General features: G+C 43.0%; 1 pseudogene; it reads right to left on the bottom strand.

The window, feature by feature from the left end:
- Positions 1 to 847: 847 nt before the first annotated feature.
- On the bottom strand, positions 848 to 1,028 carry LOC125362085 (annotated as a pseudogene).
- Between the last annotated feature and the right edge of the window lie 13,670 nt (positions 1,029 to 14,698).

The raw sequence follows: 14,698 nt of genomic DNA on the forward strand, positions 1-14,698 counted from the left end.
ACTCAAGGCCTGCACTCTACCATTTGGGCTCACAATTCCACTTCCAGATTTTTGGGGTTTTTTAGTGATTAGTTGGAGATAAGTACTCACAGATTTTCTTAGCTGGGCTGGCTTGGTATGGCCATCCTCACCTCTCAGCTTCCTGAGTAGCTAGGATTCCAAGAGTGAGCCTCGGGTGCCTGGTCAGGCTCAATGTTCTTAACCTGGCCTGAATGGACTCAGGCAGCCAAATTACATGGCAAATATTCTGGGAAGAACTGGTAAAATTCCATTCTTGCCTCCCTTAAAACATGTCAAACTCATAAATCAACCCAACCCAAACAACAGTAATAAAACATAACAGCCAGTGCCAAATCCAGAAAACGAAACTGGTGAGACCTGCTCATGGTATTTGAACAAGGAGAGGAAGGAGCCATTTGCATTATGGTCTTGTGCCAATGTCCTCTAAAAATAAAGCACTACTTCTTGCTACTCTGAAGGCATCTGCTGAGAGATGGACTCAGCCGACTAAAGATTCAGGTGCTTCTGTATTCCCTTGTCAAGACATCTTCATAAACCAGTCCTCAGCTAAAGTGTTAGTGCAAGTGAGATGATGTCATATGCATGTAAAAGGCGTGGGGACCTGAATCAAATAGGGATAACTCTTACTGAGGAATCAACCTGTGTGTCTGTCTCCACTTTAAGCCCAGATCCAGCCATTCTTTGAATAATAAAACAGATTCTCCTAGCCCATAAAAATGTCAGGTGTTTTTTTTTTTTTAGGTTTCCTTAATTTTTATTTTATGTACAAATATGGTCTTTCATTGGGTTTGATGTCTTGGATAACCTGCTCAAAGATCGATTAGTCCTATTTAATGAATCCGATCTTCTTTGCATACTAGCGGAAACACTGCTGGCACATGTTGAGCCCGTACTGTGGCGGTTAGAGCACACGCGGCAAGAGGGAGATCCCTGGCCGAATTTTCGGGGGTGACTCCAGTAGAGCTGCTGGTGACCCATCTTGCTTCCATAGGTCCAATGAGGAAAAAGGAAAATGTCAGTTTTAGATGGAAGCAAATGGGAAAGCCAATGGCTCTAAAAGACTGTATTGTGAGTTCTGCCCTCTCACATAAAAGTAAATGGACAAATAGCCTCAGGTAAGATATGGCTCTTTTGGCTAAAGGATTCTGAACTACTCCTCAGCTCTTGTTCTTAGAGCTTCTTCTCAACTTTCCCTGGGGGAAAATAGCTCGTTTCCTTGCAGGAAATGTAACTCAAGATCATGCTCAAAGAAAATATAATAAACCAGGTAACTGAGTGTCTGGAAGCAAGACTGACTTCAGAGGCTCAAGCACTGTCCCAAAGACCTAGTGTCACTCTGCCCTCTCTCTGGCTGGACTGCATTCTCAGACCAGCATGCCCTGCCAACAGCAAGCTATAGTAGAGTGACTAACACTTGCTCCAACCTCTCACCTCGATCCTCCAGTAAGGACCAAGAGAGTCTCCTTCCCAGAATTCCAATGCTCCTCTGATTGGCTCTGTTGATCACATAACTTCAAACAAGCCAATCATTGGAGGGTAAAGAACTGTAATACCCTGATTGGCTTAAGCTTAAATTACATGTTCTACCCTAAACCAGGAGTATAATCCTGCTGAAGGAAGAGGGGGAGGAAATGGTGGAATTGTCAGAGAAGTGGGATTAAATCCCAAACTAATGAATGTCCAGCATAGTCCAGGTTTAGCATTCCTGATCAGAAAATCCAAAATCCATACACTTTTGAAGGCCTGATGATGGTCCAATGTACAAATGTTTTGTGCACAAAATTACCTAAAAATGTTGTACAAGATTACCTTCAGCCATGCGCTAATGGCTCACACCTGTAATCCTAGCTACTCAGGAGGCTGAGATCTGAGGATCACAGTTCAAAGCCAGCCTTGGCAGGAAAGTCTGTGAAATTCTTATCTCCAATTAACCACCAGAAAAGTGGAAGTGGCGCTGTAGTTCAAGTGGTAAAGTGCTAGCCTTCAGGGACAGTACCCAGGCCCAGAGTTCAAGGCCCACAGCCTAACACACACACACACACACACACACACACACACACACACACACACACATTACCTTCAGCCTTTGTGTATAAAGCAAATATGAAACATAAATGAACTTCATGTTTACACTTGGGTCCCATCTCCCACCTCATTTTGTTTAGGTATGTACTCAAATACCTAAAATCCAAAACATTTCTGGTGCCCAGCAATTTTTTTTTTTTTTTTTTTTGGCCAGTCCTAGACCATGAACTCAGGGCCTGAGCACTGTCCCTGGCTTCTTTTTGCTCAAGGCTAGCACTCTGCCACTTGAGCCACAGCGCCACTTCTGGCCATTTTTTTCTGTATATGTGGTGCTGGGGAATCGAACCCAGGGCCTCATGTATATGAGGCAGGCACTCTTGCCACTAGGCCATATCCCCAGCCCAAGTGCCCAGCAATTTGGAAAAGTGATATTCAATCTTTACCTCTAACTTCCAGAGCCAGCCCCAGAAAATTCTCCTTCTTCAGCTGTCAGACCCTGAGAGGCACTTCAGTAGGCAGGTCTGGTTTCCTGCTTAGAGTTTCCAACCAGCCACAATGAAGGGGGCGGGGGGTGGGGGAGAGGAGAAGTATGAATAATCCGAAAAGGGAACAGAACTCAAGGAGCAGCTTCCTGGCAGTGACACTGCCGAAAGAGGACTACATTATGCAATCTAGATGTTGCTATTTTCCCCAGGCAGAGTAGCTACTCACACAGAAACTAGATCTGAGTGTTGGAACAGTGCTTTCTTCTGGACAGAGGAAACTTATCTGGCAGGTGCCTCCTCTCTAGGTGTCTTGTTTGCTTCTCTCCTTCTCGCTTCATACACACAGGCATGGGTGCTCTTAAGATGCCATGGTCCTGCCTGGAAACCAGGGAAGGAATGACTCAGATGTGGTGGTCAGAGGACCCATTGTTCTCTCTGGTAAAATAAGTGAGTCCTTGTTAATCTGCTGCTAGCCTTACATTTCTCCCAGAGAGATCCCCATTGGAGGGGAACTGTAAACAGGAAATCTGACACCCTGGTCTCCATTTGTATTACTTATTGTTTGTGGACAGCTGCAGAGTATTTGCCTGTACAGAGCTTGGGCCCCCAGTCGATCATCTTAGAGAGATGGGGCTCCAAGAAATTATAAAAATTCCTTAATTTCTTACTGTCTGTCTGAAGACAGACCAAGGCTACTGACAATGTGGAAGCTTGTAAGAGAAATTCTAGGGCAAGGCATACTACAGAGCAGCCTCTGGATATGTCTGGTCACCAGATGTGACTGATCCCCAGATGCAGCTGGTCCCCAGGCTCAAGGAATGCTGTATTACAAACATGGAATAACATGAGGATTAAAGACAAAGACCCAGATTGTCAGGATGTGAATCCAAGATCTGACACTCACTAGATGAGACTTCTGGGGAAAGCACTGAATCCTCTCTGCCTCAATTTCCCCTATACCATGGGGATAAGAATACTGCCTATAGAAAGAAAGACAAAGGGAAGGAAGGGAGGGAGGGAGGGAGGGAGGGAAGGAAGGAAGGAAGGATGAATGAGAGAGAGGGAGAGAGAGAGAGAGAGAGAGAGAGAGAGAGAGAGAGAAGAAAGAAAGTCTAAGTAGCCAGGTGCCAGTGGCTCATACCTTTAATCCTAGTTACTCAAGAGGCTGAAATCCAAGGATCACAGTTCCAAGCCAGCCCAAGCAGAAAGTCCTTGGGACTCCTATCTCCACTAAACTACAAAAAAAAAAAAAGTGGAGTTATGGCTCAAGATGGTGAAGTGCTAACTTTGAACACAAAAACTAAACCTAGAGTTCAAGCCCAAGGCCAAGGAAGAAAAGGAATCTAAGTCCATTCAGGGAAGCAACAAAGGTTATTTGGTGTGCTTTTGTTTGTTTGTTTGTTTTGTCTTCTTAAAAATGCCAGTCCAGGGGCTTTCATTCAAGGCCTGGGTATTATCCCTGAGCTTCTTTTTGCTCAAGGCAAGCACTCTACCACTGAGCCACAGTTCCAATTTGGCTTATTCTGAGTCGTTTATAAGATATAAGGGTCTCATAGACTTTCGTGGACTTTCCTGCCTGGACTAGGTTCGAATTGTGATCCTCACATCTCAGCCTCCTGAGTAACTGGGATTAAGGTGTGAGCCACCAGTGGCTGGCATCAACAAAGGTTTTTTTTGTTTTGTTTTGTTTTTTAAAATAAAATAATATCGATTGTAAAATAGACACTTTGCCAAATGCAGCATTTCTCACTGTGTCAAAGGACTTTGAAACAGACCAAGTAAGTTGCTTACATTCAATAAAAGTCCAGATGTTGTCATCTACAGAGAACTCAAAAAACTAACCCCCTCCAAGCCCAGTAAACCAATTATTAAATGGGAAAAGGATATCAAAAAGACATCTGCACATCCATGTTTATCGCTGCACAATTCACAATAGCCAAAATATGGAAACAACCCAGATGCCCCACTACAGATGAATGGATCCAAAATATGTGGTACCTATACACAATGGAATACTACATAGCGATTAGAAATGATAAAATATTGGTATTTGCAGGGAAATGGTCAGAACTTGAACAAATAATGTTGAGCGAGACAAGCCTAGAACACAGAAAACAAAGGGGCATGATCTCCTTGATATATGACTGTTAAGGTGGGGGGGGGGGGCGCGGGGAACACTAGAGACCAGGTCTGCAAAACAAAAAACTTCTTGTCAAATGGTATTTCCCACAGGTTTGGGTAGGCAACCTTACATTATGTAACTAAAACCAAACAACTACCAAACATAAAAAGGTCTAAAATAGACCTCTCAGTGGATCACAATAGCTCAAAAGCTATATATGTATGATCATATAAGACAAGGATAAGCAAACTCTATTGTTGATGTTATATTTAAAGTTCTAGGTGAATTTCCTTTGGCATATGCCATGTAGCTACTGTATATGCTTTTGGTACACTGGGTATTGTACATATGCCTACCTGATCTAGGGAAGGGAAAGAAAAATGGGGGTGTAAGATAGCACAAGAAATGTACTCACTGCCCTATGTAACTGTACCCCTTTTGCACAACACCTTGTCAACAAAATGTAATTAATAAATAAAAAAAAGTCCAGGTGTTATCTCTGGTCTCCTAGATTACTTGAATATGGGGGTATATTGAAGTGCCAGACTTCGAAGTCAGGCCCCACTTTACCATGTGAACCCCACTTTACCACATGAACCTGACATAAGAAGGCCTTGTGAGCAGACCCAGGATAAGCTTATTAGGGCCCAGTCGGTCTAGAACTCTAACCGCTGGGAATGCTTAACTCTAACCACCCCTAGAATCGAACCCTGAGCCAATCAGATTTGTACCTGTATCCTAATCTTGCTTGCTTGAACACCTGATTGTTGTAACTTTGTTCTTTGCCTTTATAAGCCCTGTGTAATCACAGCTCGAGGCTCCCTCCTAACCTCCGCTGTGTCAGTGGGTAGGACGAGGCCCGAGTTGCAGCTCGCTTAAATAAAGCCTTGCCTTGCTTTTGCATTTCGGAATGTCTGAGTCTAGGTGGTCTTCTTGGTGGTGGTTTCACGACTTGGCACAACAATATGAACTTTCACAGCTTTGAGCTATTGTACAATAAGTTATAGTTAATGGATATGTGGCGTTACAAACAATTCTTCTTTTGTGTGTGTATGTACAGTGGCTTGTAACTGGCACTCTACTATTTTGAGTCATGCCTCCAGTCCAACTTTTTGTTGGATAATTGGAGATGAAGTCTCAAGCACTTTTCTGCCCAGTCTGGTTTCAAACTGAGATCCTTCAAGTCTCAATCTTCTGAGTAGCTAGGATTACAGGCATGAGCCACCAGCACCTGGCCAAACAGTTCTTCTTGGTAGATAGGTGTTAGTTTCCTATTCTTGTTTAATAAATCACTACAAACTTGGCAACTTAATGAAATCTTGGACTTTTTTTTTTTTTGGTGTGGGGGGGTCAGGTTTTAACAACACTCAGCAATGGAGACCATCTTCTTGTCATCTTGCTTGGGCCTGGGCTTTACTGTTATTGGTAGGCTTTGTCTTGAGATTGTAGGCCTGAGATGGCTGCTTTCTTGTCAGCTGTGGGCTTCAGGCAGGGATTGTTTTCAGCTTCTAGATGTTTCCTGCTATTCCCCTTCATGTAATCCTTTCCACGCTTCACAATCTGCTTCTCAAAGGCTAGGAGAATCTTTACTACTTCAAACTTCTTCCATTAAGGGTTTCGTTGATTAGGTCAGACCCATTTGGAATAATCTCCTTTTAAAAAATTAATTCACCTCAAAGCTTTAGTGACATCTGCAAAATCCTTTCACATGTGTCATCGAGCAATGACGAGCAAGCCTGTTATATCCACTGTGGTGCCCATAGGCCAGGGGAGAGATGCCACAGGGTTTGCACACAAGCAGGCAGGAACCCAGAACTGTGCCTCCATCATATGCAAATGAACTTTGGAAATTGTCTGCACAGTTCTTCTTCAACTAGGCTTTGCATCTAGTGAAGCAAATTTAGGTCACAACTCTTGATTCCCACCTGTGTATGAATCTGCTCTTTTAATTCACCCTTGAGCCCATAGGGACATATTCCTGGTTGCCTCCATAAGCGATGAGTTAAATATAATCTTGACATGTGGTTATTTTATATTTTTATGAATCCTCATTTTATTAAAAAAAAAAAAAAGTATTGTCATCACTGAGCACTGGTAGCTCACACTTGTATTCCTAGCAAGTCAGGAGGTCGAGGTCTGAGGATTGTGGTTCGAAGCCATGAGAGCAGGAAAGTCCATGAAACTCTTATTCCAAATTAAATACCAATAAAGCTGGAAATGGAGCTATGGCTCAAGTGGTAGAGCACCTGCCTTGAGCAAATAAAGCTCAGGAACAGTGCCTGGGCCATGAATTCAAACCCCTGGACCAGCACAAACACATATACATACACACACATATTCATGCATGTATATATATTCACATTCCATATATTTTATATACATTAATATATATTCATGGATACATGAATATATTCATCAATTTTAATATGAATAGTTCATCATTTTATTTTTTATAATTTAATTTTATTGTCAAGGTCATATGTATTCTTTTCATTTTTCTCCAAACTGCCCACTAATGAATTGAACTCCTGTGGCTTGAAACCTGATATGATTTTCTGCATTGAAATGATGTTGTAAGGCTGAGAATGTGGCTTAGTGGTGCCTGCCTAGCATGCATGAAGCCCCTGGGTTCGATTCCTCAGTATCACATAAATAGAAAAGCCAGAAGTGGTGATGTGGCTCAAGTGGTAGAGTGCTAGCCTTGAATAAAGGAAACTCAGGGACAATGTCTAGGCCCTGAGTTCTAGCCCTAGAACTGGAAAGAAAGAAAGAAAGAAAGAAAGAAAGAAAGAAAGAAAGAAAGAAAGAAAGAAAGAAAGAAAGAAAGAAAGAAAGAAAGAAAGAAAGAAAGAAAGAAAGAAAGAAAGAAAGGGAGGGAGGGAGGGAGGGAGGGAGGGAGGGAGGGAGGGAGGGAGGGAGGGAGGGAGGGAGGGAGGGAGGGAGGGAGGGAGGGGGAGGGAACAAAGGAAGGAAAGAAGGATGTTGTTTCTGGTTTTTGACTGTTTTTATCTTCAGGAGCTTAATCCCAAGACCCAGAAACACAACTACCATGGTCTTAGCATTATAGAGAAGCGAATTATGCTTCTCTGTGATACTACCTCACTAACCCTAAGCCAGTTTCCTCTGATAAAGTTAGGTATTATTTACCTGTGCCTAATACGGTACCAATCACACAGTAGGTCTCTCAGCCATACTGGGAAGATTGAAGGGAATAGAGGCATGAAGGAGCCCCAAGTGTCCTAATTCTATCCTAGGACCAAGCTCTTTGAAGGCAAGGCTGGGCTTTCACAGTGAGTAGAGCTCACAAGTAGCTCAGACACAACCACTTAAATAAGCAAAGCAAAATCTTGCTCCTGTCAGAGAAGCAAATGAAAGCGTAGTATCAGTTAAATGATACATAATTGTGAGATCATATGCTGTCATCAGCTAAGGTAGTAATGTGTAAAATCAAAGGACATAAACTAGCGTGAAGGCAAAGGAAGGATGTGGATCTGTCTGGCAGGGCACAGGCCATGGCAATTGGATTTTGTTTTCTCCTTTGCAGTCAGAATGTGGGCTGGCATATTGAGCAATCATCAGAGAACATCTTTCCCATCCAAGTATAAAAGGCATCGTTCTAATTTTAATACCCCATGCTACCTCCTGGTCCAGTTTCTTCTCTTTCCTTGCCTCCAAAAGCAAAAGCTGAACCACACATGGTAAGCACATGCCTGTAATCCCAGCTACTCAAGAAGCAGAGACAGTGAGATCAGGAATTTGAGGCAGTAGTGAAACCCTATCTCAAAAACAAAACACAAACTAAAAAGCTAAGCAAGAAGCTCAGGCAGTAGAGCGCTTGTCCAGCAAGCCTGAGGTCCTAGGTTCAATCTTCAGTACTTAAAGTAAAAGTGAGGGTATATTTTCATAGCATTATTACCTTCAAAGCTTTTTTCTAGCAAGGTGTGTCCTAGAGAGACAGAGGGAGACAGAAAGAGCAAGAGGGAGAGGGAGAGCAAGAGAGAGAGAGAGAGAGAGAGAGAGCCTATGGCTATCTTTATCCATTTCCCATTACTGCATGATAACAATGAGACAACAAACTAATTTAGAAAAAGCATTAAGGAGGGGAGGGGTAATTTGCAATGTAAAACCCAATGCAAATCTCAGAAATTGCTTCCCAAACCCCCAATTTTGCTCACACTGGCAGCTAGCTGTATTGATTATGTTTATGTAATTTATTTGTTAGAATTTCTGCTAATGGACACTTCAGGATCATCTCATGCACTTAATGTATCTAACACTCATTGATCGGGTCATTGGCTTATTGGTGATCAGCTTTGCTGCCAAATGATTCTCTATGATCACTTTTTTCATTATACATTTTTATTCCAGGAGCTGCTTCTATTGTGTTCCATTACACTAATGGAAATTATTGATATGGAAATTGCTAGGCACTAGTTGAAGAACTCAAGGATATGCCATCCCATTGCATTTCTTCAAGATGTAGATGTTCTTGTATAATGAGAAGTAAATATTGACATGTTGGGGAAATTAGTTAATTAATTTCATTCAAAGTGAAAGCACAAGAAGCATCTTTAGAAGCACTAAATATTTTGCACAGCTATGTATACTTTGATAAAATAAATAAATAAATAAATAAGGGGCTGGGGATATGGCCTAGTGGCAAGAGTGCTTGCCTTGTATACATGAAGCCCTGGGTTCAATTCCCCAGCACCACATATACAAAAAATGGCCAGAAGTGGCACTATGGCTCAAGTGGCAGAGTGCTAGCCTTGAGCAAAAAGAAGCCAGGGACAGTGCTCAGGCCCGGAGTCCAAGGCCCAGGACTGGCCAAAAATAAATAAATTAATTAATTAAAATAAAATAAAATAATAAAAAATAAATAAATAAACCTGGGGAGTTTCATGTTTCTGTTTAACAGCTTGCATGGAACATGATTTTGCATCCCTCACTCATGTTAAGTGTTTTTAATCAGTTTCTGTAAGGAAGTTGCAGGTGGAAAAGTTAGACTAGGTGCTCAAATCGATTTCCTGTTACCCAGTAGGTTAACCCCTGAGCACTTGAAATGTTGTTATGGATGGGGTGGTTACAGAAGTGCAGATCCCAGGTTCTTGGTGTCTCCAACAAAGAACAGAGATGCAACATGGTGACAATACAAGGATTAGAGGGAGAGGGGGAGGAGATTATTTCCAAGCAGGAAATGGTAGTTAAAGACTCAAAATGGCAGCTGTTACCTGCTACCTTAATTCTTTCTGAGCTGGGGGAATTTGCATGAGCTTGTTGTCCAGCAACCCCTAACCCTTAGGCAATGGATCCGGATAGCCAAGTGAATGTTACTTAGTATTCTAAAATATGGAGATGTCTCTGGGGCTACCCTAACATAAAGACAATTGGAAGCTTTAGGGCTTCCTTTTCTCAGAGAAGTTTCACATCTTATAGGTCTATAACCATTCACAAAGCACTACGTTTTTACCATTTCAAAGGAAAGGGTAGTCTACAGCTCACTCCACCTACCCCACCCCCACCCTCAGTCTATGTACTTAGCATTTAAGTGGAAGGAGGCTTAACTGCTTTGTTAATTGCTTCTGGGTTCCAACTTCTGAATCTGGCCCCCCTGTTTTGCTGGACCTTTAAAAAATATTTATTTCAAAAAATATAATTTTCCTGTCTCCTCACCTATCTCTTCTGCCACATTTTCAACTCCAAGTTATCTCAGAATGTATTTGCAAATCCCCAAAGCCTGGTTCCAGGCATTTTGAATAAGGGATCCTGAGCCTGTAGTGCCAGATGTGAACAGCAGCTGCCATGCTGTTCAATACCGATAAAGAAGGTTCACTTCGTCCCAGAAATTTCTTTTGGAAAGTACTGGCCTAGCACATCACTCACTAAGCAAGCACTGAGACTGAGAATTCTCCCTCCCCTACTAAGCCACTGCCCAGTAAAGATACAAATGACATGAGATAAGGTCACATCAAAAGTAAAACTGTGCAAATAGTGACAATAATAACAGGTAGCAGTCAGGGGCTGTTATTAAATCAGGTATTTGTCCTTGGAAATTCTAATCTCTCGGTCCTGCTCAGACCACAGCTCCCAAGATGATATTTTCCCATTGAGTGATCTCCTAATATTGGTGGACAGGAAAGATGCAAATCAGGCAGGAAAAACTTAGAACATTTTAATAAGATACAGAGAATAAGCAATTGCTATGGGTATGGCTCAATAATTAGAATTTGGGCTTAGCATGTACAAGGTCCTGGGTTCAACCCCCAGCTTCTCAACAATGAGAAGAACATTCATTTCAGCTCCAGTCTCCTCTCTGAAGACATCTGGCATTTTTGGTCTTAAGAAGTCAGATGTTGGGGCCAGCAGCCAACAAAGGCCAGTGCTGGTTTTTGTGTCTTAATCTCTTGAAGCTCAGAGAGGGACAAGAAGTGCTTGCTTGTTTAGAGGAAAGGGCGTGAAGTGGGGACTGGGGGCAGGAATGTCATGGCTTTTAAAGTAAGTAGTCAAAGAGGAAATGTCTATGAAGTTGAGTCAAAATTATTCTTAAATTTACACCCTCAGAACTACAAGTCTAAACTAATGTCTCCAGCTTCTCTTTGTGTGTGATTGTTAAATGTTTTTCCCAAAACCATGGATGTTGTCAGAAAAAGTGGAGAAAAGAGACAGGTAAAGGTGGATTTGTTCCTTTTTTCTTTGACATGTTTTTCCCCCTAAGGCTTTCCACCAACTGAGCCATGCCCCCCTCCCATTTTGCTTTAGTGGTGTTGGTGGTGATGGTAATGATGCTGATGATGATAGTGGAGCTTGAACTCAAGCCTTCAAAATCTTGCTCTGCTTTTCCACCACTGGAGCCATGCCTCCATTTGCGTCTTCTCACTGTTATTTGAAGATAAGTATTTCTTAGATTTATCTGCCTAGGCTGCCTTTGGACAGTGATTCTCATATCACAGTATCCTGAGTAGCTGGGATTATAGGCATGAACCACTGATAACCTGTTTTGGTTCACTTTGAGTTAGGGTCTTGGGTTTTGCTCAGGTCAGCTTGTACCTGGATACTGCTGTACCCGGGGTACCATCCTGAATAGCTAGGATTATAGGTGTGATCCATTGCAGCTGACTTGAATGTATTAATGAACAGAACACCTCTGTGCCTTGGTAAACTTTATTCTATATGTCCAAAAGTGAAGGTATCAAAATTAACCCTTCTTGAGTGTCCCCAGTTTTCAGAGACAGAAAACAAGGCCAAGAGTGGTCATGTGTATTGTTCAATGTCTACTGACCTAGGATTTAAACCTGGATCTTGGCAGAAACCTGTGATTTATATCTACAGTACTGTTCCTGGGCACCTGGGCTGGGGCTCCAGGGAATTTCCTGCCATCCCTGGCCTTAATGTAGGATAAGTAAGTTAATTCTGTGTGCTGCCTGGAAGGTGGCAGGACTTAGCCCAGAAAATCTCCACGGACTCTGGCTACAGACTGGGGATCTTGGCTTTGTCACTGATAGTTGGTCTCTTCCTTCAGATTCCCTTGTTCTCATCTGTTAAGCTGTGTGCATGCTGGCCCTGCCAGCTTAGCTTCATGAGGCAAGTTGGGATAATTTCTTTTTTTTTCTTTAAGATTTTATAAAGCTAAGTATAAAAATGGGAATGTTTTCATAAATGCTTAAGCATCTTTAGTGAAGCTAATTTATAGAATTCAAATATTCCTCTCAGGCAGTTTAAACCTAAATTCCTCAGTAGTGGAGGTTTGGGGCTGGGAAACCGGAAATGGCTCTGTTTTATTGTTCATGCTCAGCCATAAAAAATTAAATGGCCTCAAAAGTGCAAGCCAGAGAGAATGTTTTTACAGACATTTTCTCTGAATTTGAGTGATAGTAATGAAGAGAAAAATACGATGCCTTTCCTCCCGTGACTCTTCTTCCTTCCCTTGTTGCCTCCGGAGGTGCTGGCAGCCGCCCTTCCCCGCCCCCCAAGCCCCTGTGTTTCTGGAGTGACTGCTCTGCATGGCACAACATGTCCCTGAGTCACTTTGGCCAATGACTTTCCATCCAGACCTTTTCTTAGGAGCACATTTTAGGGATGGCATCATGACCTGAAGGATCTAAATGAGCTGGGTGCTGGTGGTTCACACCTGTGATCCTCTTATCTCCAATTAACTACCCCAAAGCCAGACGTAGAACTGTGGCTCAAATGCTCCTAGAGCAAAAGAGCTCAAGAACGTGGCAACCAGGCTCTGAATTCAAGCCTCGGGACCAGCACATGAACAGACGCGCACACAGACACAGAGTCTGAATAAGCAAAGCTGGTGGGGGAGGCACTGGACAAACAGCCAGCTCAGTGCCTCTTTGACACAGAGATAGAGCACTTTCTGCAGAGCCTAAGTTCTTATCCAGGTTCACATGCTAGAATTTGGGCTTTGTTTGTTTTTGAGGTTGTTTTTTTTCTGCTTCTATTTTATATGTCTCCCTGGTTTTAGTGTCTGTCTGCTTTTTGTTTCCAGGCAATGGGACAGCCTACCTTCCTTTTCTCTATTCTCCATACTAGACCTTCTCTGGGTATGCTGATCCACATGGGTACATGTGCGCGTGCATGCACACGCGCCAGTCCTGGGCCTTGAATTCAGGGTCTAGGCACTGTCCCTGAGATTTTTGTGCACAAGGCTAGTGCTCTATCACTTGAGTGACACCTCCACTTCCAGTTTTTTGGTGGTTAGCTGGAGATAAGACTCTCACAGACTTTCCTGCCAGAGCTGGCTTTACACTTCAATTCTCAGATCTCAGCCTCCTGAGTAGTTAGGATTACAGGTGTGAACCACCAAGTACATAGCAGAATCATGTCTTATAAAAATCATTCATAGGGCTGGGGATACGGCCTAGTGGCAAGAGTGCTTGCCTCGTATACATGAGGCCCTGGGTTCGATTCCCCAGCACCACATTTACAGAAAATGGCCAGAAGTGGCGCTGTGGCTCAGGTGGCAGAGTGCTAGCCTTGAGCAGGAAGAAGCCAGGGACAGTGCTCAGTCCCTGAGTCCAAGGCCCAGGACTGGCAAAAAAAAAAAAAAAAAAAAAAAATCATTCATAGCTAATATTATCCTAACCTTCAGGCCAAGAGATTAGGGACCATGTAATAAGAGAAAAAATGTCACAGTGGGCATTCAATAGGTGGTGTACTTATGCCCAGTACCATGTAATAAGTGCCACATCTCAATTCACACAATGGTTGGGGGACAAATACAATCATCATCATCTCACTTGGCAGAGGGGAAAATGGAAGCACTGATTTTGTCCTGTATTCAAGGCTGCATTCCTTGTAAAGGGGCCTCTCAAAGTGGGTACCCTGGTCCATTCTTGTGTATCTCTTGGGCCTCAAAGTGCAGAAGCCCAGCTTCCTAGATCATCCAAATGGAAAAGAAAGGCACTCTTCAGGCTGGCCTCCCAGCTATCAGAGACAAGCAGTCACAGTAAGCTGAGGTACAGTTCAATCTAAGAGGCAGCTGCACATCTGAAAATCATTGTTATTAATCCAGAGAAGGCAGGACCTCTGCCGTAACAAAGCTCCAAAGTAAGTTCAAGACTCACTTATGCAGAATACTCAAGCCAGATGGACAGAGCATGTGTCCTTTCTTCAGGTCTGTCCCTATAGCTCCAGCCTCTATGTCGTCTTGTATAGGCAGGCACCAGGCATGTGAGGACAGACACCCAGATTATTCTGCTCCTTACCTTTGCAGTTATCTCCACCTATTCATGCTGTTAATATCTGAATGATTGTGTCCTTCCCCAATACCTATGTTGAAGCCCTTCTCCCCAGGTATATTATAATTGGAGATGAGACCTTTGAGAAGGGTTAGATGAGGGCATGAGGCTGGGGCACGGGACGGATGGGATAGTGCACTCTCTCTCTCTCTCTCTCTCTCTCTCTCTCTCTCTCTGCTTTGCAAACATAGAAGGGACCATGTGAACACCAAGAAGAGAATTAATCCTAAGGGGGCTAGGATTGACACCTTACCTTTTGTCTTCTTGGCCTCCAGAGCAGTGAGAAAATAGAAGTT

This window comes from Perognathus longimembris, chromosome 13, assembly GCF_023159225.1.
Source record: "Perognathus longimembris pacificus isolate PPM17 chromosome 13, ASM2315922v1, whole genome shotgun sequence".
Lineage (NCBI taxonomy): Eukaryota > Metazoa > Chordata > Mammalia > Rodentia > Heteromyidae > Perognathus > Perognathus longimembris.